Source organism: Geospiza fortis, unplaced genomic scaffold, assembly GCF_000277835.1.
Source record: "Geospiza fortis unplaced genomic scaffold, GeoFor_1.0 scaffold25, whole genome shotgun sequence".
NCBI classification, from domain to species: Eukaryota; Metazoa; Chordata; class Aves; order Passeriformes; family Thraupidae; genus Geospiza; species Geospiza fortis.
The window spans coordinates 1,903,208-1,911,664 of record NW_005054423.1 but is presented as its reverse complement, the minus strand read 5'-3'; positions in this window follow the sequence as shown (position 1 = coordinate 1,911,664).

Below are 8,457 nucleotides of genomic sequence, written 5' to 3'. Positions count from 1 at the left end.
AAACATTATTAAAGGAATAAAAGAGCCACCATCTGAAAGCTGCATAGCAAATTTTGTTCCTTCATGGTTTAAAGCATTTATAATATTATTCATAGTACAGTTCCCAAATAGTTTATAGGATTTTATTTTTTTTAAACTACTGTTTAATTTTCATAAGCATAGCAGGCTTGGTTCTTCTTACCCACAAATGCTATGCTATGACAGGCTTTTTATGGATAGGCAGCCAAGCAAAATGTTCAGTGGCAATAGGTGACAAAATTCAGTGTTTAATTCTGGAAATAAAGGCTTGAATTCTAGCATAGACCTAAATAAAAGTAAATATGACTGACCTTAATCCCTAAACCATGTACAGCATAAAACCATAAAGTTTTTTAGATTTCATCATACTTTCATCATACTCCTTGCTAAAGAGTAGTTTACACTTTTCTGAGGTGTTGCACATCTGATCTGTGCACATTGGCTATGTTGGGTTCAGTCCTGTGTAGAGGTTGTCAAGCTTTTACTTACAAAATATGGGGTTTTTCCTTGTCCACTGACGTTTGCTTGAAACTACCCTTGGAACAGTACCTGTATTTTACTGTTCTAAAGTGAAAATAACCCCACAGTTTTTTGTTACTATTACTCAATACAAATGCTTCAGAACAAAACCAGTGCAGATTCAGATGTATCTGCTAAAAGTTACATGGTAGGTTTTTATTTAGCACACTATTTCAATAATTCTATGCACTGATTGTCTTGTAATTTGAGGGGGGAAGCAGACAAACCAAAATAAATGATCAAAATACAAAACAAAATCATGATGATTTTAGCTATAGCTAAAATTTACAATTAAATGATGCAGTTCTGTTAGGGGAAGAACTGAGAGAGAGAGCATGATCTTAAATGTTTGACAATAGCCTTGATATTTGGAGGTAGTGTGCCACTGTGAATCATAATCCCATAATATATCTGCTGTGCCTAGCCCTAGTTTATGGCACAACTGAACAAGGCCTATATAATGTGGCTCCAGAAAAAGATGTAAGATTAAAATGACAATTAAAATAATTCCTCTACTTATAGTTACAAAATTTTGGATATCTGCTCAACCCATTGGGTGGGTGCTCAACCATTTTGGAAACTCTGTGTATTTTGCATCTTTTAGAAGTTGCTGCAAAATCACAGGAGCTGGGAATGGGAGCAATTTGTTAAATCAACTTGTGCAGCCCCCACTCATCCAAAACTGTTCCCTATAGTGTACTCTCTGAAGTTTTGTCCAGTTTAGATTTAAATGACTCAAGCAATGGGTCTCCTGCAGCCTCCCTTGAGAGGATAATTTTTAAGGATATTGAATCTTACTGCTAGAACATTGTTCTGTGCTCTTTGACCTTCATGTTCCTTCTTATGAAATAAGTGTTCTGCAAGCAGACATAAAGCCTGTCTGGAGAGGGGAGTTGATACTTGTCAAGATGAGGCAACTTTATTTTCCAGAATCTTGTCTATAAATGCCCAGATCTTCTTGAAAGTCAAGGCCTCCTCCCAAATTCTGGACTCCATCCTTTCCCAAAATTTAAAAATTAATACAAGTTACTCTGGAAGGTGGAATATAAAATTGTCTGATTCAATATAATTTCAGCAACAAAGAAAAGATGTCTCTCACCTTACTGACAATTGTTTCCCCCTCCCCCCTTTGATACCATGAAAATTATAACAGTGACATATTTGCTGGGCAGCAAATGGTCAATGTCAAAATGCACAATGTTTACAATAGATTCAAAACTTTATATGGCCTTCACTTGTGTCTCTAAAATACAGATATCCAAAGTTTTGTAACTACAAGTAGAGGAATTATTTCAATTGTCATGGTTCTATATTTAGTATTATTTTCCACCATAACCACATCAGAGTAACTAGAGATTAGAATGTCTGTAAAACACATATATCATGTTGACAAGCCTAATATTAAATATAAGAATTTTTATTTTGCCATTTTTCTTGACACATATTCAGGCACCTTCAAAACACAGGCTTTGCATGTCTGTACATGTAACTTTTTTTTTTTTTCTAATTACTGTAGAGAAATTAGGCAGGGAATCCATCCTAATAAAAGTACTCCTCCAGAATAGTCCTCATACAAAAATGTACCCTCAGGGGTGACTGGCTCATGTGACAGATAATGTTTAACTAAGAAATTAGCAGTGATGTGTTAGTACAGGATAGAATTAGCTTGTTATTTTAAAATAAATTTTTAAAAGCATATGGAAGTTTAGGAGAATGCATAGTGATATAAAAAGATACCACTGAAAATGAGAACAGAGCTTCCCAATAAACTTCCCAATTAGCTTAGTGGTAGATTACTTGCATTAAAGATTTTATATATTATATACCTGTAGATTGAGAACTTTGTGAAAATGAGGAATCTCATTTCCTTTTTCATATTCAAGCTTTTCAAAGAACCTTAAATCAGCTAACTTAGAACAACAGTGATAAAATGCTATAGGACTTGCATAAATCATACAAGGAAAGACATTCTTAAGTAAAGGCCATGTGTTTTTTATATTGGTTATTTACATTCTGGTTGTACCCAATGGGAAAATGCCTTCTTGGAAACCTATCCTCTTCTAATTTGGCTGGTCAGGTGAGAATTAAACTGTTTTTTGCCAAAACAATAATATTACTGGTTTCAGCAAGATTGCCATGAGTTCTGTTCGGGATGGATACCATGTTTTAGTGGCCCACAATGCTATTGTTTATCACTGCTGTCTGGAAAGTTTGGTAAATGGTGCGATAACAAACAATGGTAAGTAAACCATAGTAGTGAGGGGGTTTTGGTTCTCAGTGGTGTAGTATTAAGACCAATGGAAAATGAAATGTAATTAAGGCAAAGAAATTATTTTTCAAATAATAAGACCTCCCTACAAAATATGAAGAAAAAAACCAAACCCAAATCCAACCAAGACAAACCAGGATCTAAACTATATATGACCACAGTAACTTTGCAAACACCTTTTGGGCAGGAAGGGTCTTGGGGGGGGGGGTGTTTCAAAACTAGGCAGAGATGAAATGAATGGGATTTTGCAAGAAAGCCAGCTCAATGCTGTAGGAACCATCAAAGTCAAAGCTAGATTGCCTGCTGGCTCGGAGTCTGATGGGGAGAGTCCCTCAATAGCGGGTGATTTGTAAGCTCACGTTCTTATTTCAAACAGTAGGTTGCCTGCTCCCTGCTGTTTGAAGTGAATTTAATATTCATAGACACATCTACAAGCTGTTTAGTCTGACTGAAGTGATAGGTGGTGGTGTTTAGAACCCCTGCACCACGTGATGGGGCTGCTTTGTGACCCTTCTTCCAAAACACGTGCTTTCAGGACTCAAGCATTAGTGGGCCAGGCTGCTATATTAGTTGAACAGCTTCTTCCCAAAGAAAATCAGAGAACTGGGAGGGAGTGGGATCACAGCCTTCTCAGAACCTTTTTTCTAAATCCTACAGATTCTTGGGTGCAACATGTATTTGCAGAAACTCTGTGGCTTACATAATGTTATTACAAAGACAAACATATCCTTGCTGCCTATGGTAATTTCAGAGATTTCATGTCACATTTATGAAAACAAAGATCTTAAAGCTGATGGCCTGGCCAAAAATCAATCTGTGTAAAAATACTCTGCACCCTCAAATTCCCCACTTGTTTCCACAGAGAAATTTCCTTTCCAAAGCTATGTAATACAGCATTGCTGTAGAGCAATAAACAGCTGCTCTATTTCTCCCCTACCCCATATATTATAGGCATTTCACAGAGACTGCTTATACCAGTTTAGAACCTGCTAGGGTGAAAAATACTATCTACATTTAAAATTAATTATCTATATAATCTTCTGGTGTTTTGCCAGAACATAGTTCTTGTTTTGCTTTTGCCCCATAGCTATTAATTGCTATAATTGCTATTTTATTTCTTGCACATATTTATCAAGTAGTTACCCATACTGTCTGTCTGATGACCCTGTTAATATTGCATAAAATTCCCCTGATCAAACTGCTTAGGGTTTTTATTGGATAACTCACCATTTCAATGAGACACAATTGTTTTAGAATAGATGGTGTGAAAAGTATATGGTGATAAGTCATTATTTGTTCAAAAAAGATTTTGTTGACACTAGTATTTAGTCATGTTATATGCAGGAGATAATTCAATGTCAAGGTGTTAGAGATCACTGTTTTAAATCCTTGTTTTCAGTTCAAAACAAGAAATCTTGTAGGAGTGCTTAGTCTGAAGGCACACTAGAAAGCTGAACATTAAATAATTAGGCGTGGAAGAAAGTCCACCTGAAACTTATTTTAAATAATTCCTGGTTCTGTCATGTTCTACCTTTCCTTTTTAAATGTAATTTATAAACTCTTTCTATAAGAAATATTTCATAATTCTTTTAGTTCATTTATCTGTTTACTGGTTTATGAATCTTGCATGATGATCTGTAAACCATTTCATTTTTCATTATGCCTTTAAGGGATTTTGAGACTCTTTCTTTCTTTCTTTCTTTTCTTTCTTTCTTTCTTTCTTTCTTTCTTTCTTTCTTTCTTTCTTTCTTTCTTTCTTTCTTTCTTTCTTTCTTTCTTTCTTTCTTTCTTTCTTTCTTTCTTTCTTTCTTTCTTTCTTTCTTTCTTTCTTTCTTTCTTTCTTTCTTTCTTTCTTTCTTTCTTTCTTTCCTTCCTTCCTTCCTTCCTTCCTTCCTTCCTTCCTTCCTTCCTTCCTTCCTTCCTTCCCACTCTCTCCATGACACACATATTCCTCATGTTGGTCTAGTTGGTCTGACAAGAAGCGTTGATCTTTTGCACCTCACTAGACTTCAGGCACAGGAAGTGAAGGAATTATTGCCTGTGTGAGACTCACAACTCCCTATGACCATTGGTCCCATGAAAATGAGAGGTAAAAAAAAAATAGATTAGCTGGGATTTGTGGACTGGGAATCCCTAGTCTGGAATTCATAGACAATTATGACCAGAGAGGTTTGCTTTCTGCATTACACAGACCATAAAACTTCTTTGAGTCTTTCATATAATGCAGAAAAAAAATGCTTGCCTATAGCTAAAGTGAGCTGAGCTCAGAAACGTGCATTCCTTTCTGCCATTGCACAGTCTGCATCACTTACTGCACCAGATATCTTACAGGCCATTCACAGTGGAGTAATTTGCTTCTGGTCTGTCACACAAATTTGAGCAGCAACCTGAATATACAAATACTTGCAGCATTCATTATTGATAAGACTTGGAAAAGATAATGTGTTACTTAATGCAGTTTTACTTAATATATTTGTTGTAGACAATTTCAGATGGATGATGGCTTTGGATACATGAAGGATTGCACAGCACTCAGCAAATTAACAAAAATTTTCCTGTTTACTTTTATGTGTGCATGAAAGTCATGATGAGTCAGCTGCAACATAAACCATTGACACAGCAGCTCTTCAACACAGTTTGCCTGTTTGGCGGCATCAAGAGAATTGAAAATAGTTTCTCTATGCAATCTGGGCAATTTAGGTGTGTTTAAAAAACACAACCCAAAACAAATTTACCCTAAGAACTTGAATGAAGCAACTTTTTTCATATTATGTCTAAACCCCACAGGATACTTTGTCATACAGCACTCCCTCTTCTACCTCTTCCAAACTAATGAAATGCTACTGGCTCTGAAAAGCATCTCTCAAAGGGTAGGCCTTCTAACAAAATCACTTAAAGAGAATTCAGACCACAATTATATTCACCAGATAGCCCCTGTTTTTTCTAATTCTCATAACATAGGTGCCATAGCTATTATGTAGATTAAAAATTATTACTTCCGCATCCCAGAATCATAGAAAATGGACCAAAATATTACTGAAGTAGACCAACTTTAAAAGCCTTGCAATAATTAATAATGTAGCACAAACCACGTAGCAATTGAGTTAAGCAATTGAGCCAATGTTTTAGGTGTGGTGGCACAGCAGGACAGCTTCTGCAGACTTTACACTTTGGAGGAAAGGCCTTGCTGCATACCAATCTGAGCAATAAAAGAGTCACTGTTTTCCAGTAGTTAACATTAAAACCAGGTAGGAGGAGGCATCTTTTAAACCAGGCAGAGCAACACATTAGCACAGAACCGTTGCTCTTGGAAGCCCAGCAAACACCAGGTTTTGGACCATTTCAGATACATCAAAATCACAAAGAAGCATGGGATGACTGATGATAACAGTCAATGTGGTATCTTCCAAGCATCAGTAATATCCCTGATACAGATTTGCCAGTTAGGGAAGAATTGCTGAGTATTTTGGGAACAAAGTAGAGGATGCAGCAGTCCAGGCTATGAGAGCAAGGAAAGATGAAGCGCAGCTGATGACTTGCTGCAAGAAACTCCATTCCATGACACATCTGTGCCAGATGTGTTATGCCACAGATCTCAGTCATAAAAAAAGAAAACAAAAATTAACAAAACAACAATAATAAAATCAATCAATTAAACAAAGACAACCAAAACCCCAATATCTACCAAAACCAATAGCTGAATGCCAGATTCTCCAGAGAAGTTGCAACCTTTTTTGCCTTTTCAAGCCTTTTGCAAGATGCTTTAGCTGCAAGCTCAGACATTACGTGTTTTTCCTGGAATTGCTCCCATTTCACTTCTAATTTTTAATGTTATTGTCCCAGTTACTAAGTAACATAAATTTGCCATACACATCCTTCCCTTTGAAGGCTATTCCTGTGTTACACTTGATACTTTAAATCACCCAGTCAATTCATTTATGCACATAGAAGAATCAGAGAAACAACAGGTTTTATTGACTGAAATATTGAAGTGCTTTAACTTCTACAAGCTGTAGCTTTGTTCAATGTAAAGTGTTTATTTGTAAGTCAGTGTTCCAGTCTTCCATGCTAAATAAGAAGATTATTTTTTTTAAAAGAGTGCATTTTTGAGATACTAAATGTATTATAAAGTAACCCAATTTTATAGAAAATGAGAACTTTACAGAAGTGAGGTGGCCACATCCAACCTCAGCTGACAGAAGGATAAGTAGCTTATTTACATTTAAAGCAGTGAAACATTTTGTCCCTAGATTGAGAATTATAGACTGCCACATTTGTAATGCTTATTTTAGGCTTGCATAGCTCGGCTTTGAGTCACTGGTCAACTCATTATGATTATGCATTCACTGTTGGAAGTGCTATCTGCTTTCTCTGCACTCTACAAGTACTCCCACAAGGCAAACTTAAATTCCCACGGAGGTATCTCTGGAGGCATTTGTAAACTTGGAGTAACTCCTGCATACTTGTCTTTTTATCTCTCTTTTCAAGTGACAGAGAAGTAGCAATGGGAATATATAATATGCCAAGATGTGCACTGTCAGATTCTCACAACACCACCCCCCTTCTGTCATCCTGTCTTTGTTAGGCCAGGGTAATTAGTTCTTCTCATGGCTGGTAATTAAAGCCAGATCTCAGGGACCTAAACACTTTGGGAAAGTAGATTAATGATAGGGCCTCTGGTTTTGGGACTCACAAAGGTGGGGAAATTGTAACGAGTAGTAGGAGGAATGTGGAGGAAAGAAGTTCTGTGCACTAATTGGAGAAAATGGCAAACACATGACTTCTCGGAAGAGAAGAGTATTATGGCATTGTCTCTCCATTTCTGTGAGACATTTGTTTGCAGTACATTTCCCATTCCTTCAACTTGAGTGCACCGGGAAGGACAGAAATAATTTTCTTCCCACTAGGAAATGCAGATAGAAGAATGTGGAGGCAGCAGCCACTCAGTATGACTGAGAGTGGCTCAGCTTTGACTGATAACTGCATCCCAGATATGGTCAGGGCAAGAGCCACTCACCAATGTATTCTTTTTACCCTATTATTTTATTTTAGAATCTCAGAGAGAGATTAAAAAACCTGTCTTCCAAGATGCTGACTGCTGTAGTTTTGTGGTTTTTTGTTTTCTTTGGGTTTTTTTAGTCACTGTATATCTAGAGCTTACTAAAAAAAAAAAAAATCAAAAGTATTAGCTTTTGAGATTTCATTCCCCCAACCCCAAAAAACTCATTGATGAACTTGAAAAATTTTGAAGCAAACTATTTGAGACAAAATGTAAAAACTCTGATTTAGTTCTTCACGTATACACCTGTATCAGCATTCCTAGAATTATAGAATGGTTTGGGTCGGAAGGGACCTTAAAGGTTATTTTGTTCCAACGCCCCTGAGAAGGGCATGGACAAATTAAAACTCTTAAATTCAGTGGAATTTATGTACATCTCATGTCCAAGAACAGGTCATAAGCGCTTGATTGCAAGATCAGCTGTTGCTGTTATTAAAGTTTTGTAGTACTAGAACACTAAAGGGACCTTTATCTAATTAGGATCCCATTCAACATTGGAATAAAAATAAATCTGTTGTGTAAGGAAGAGTCCACTCTAACGTGGGGAGACAGGTGAAGTGTATTTTGGAGGAAGGAAACAAAAGAGAGAGAA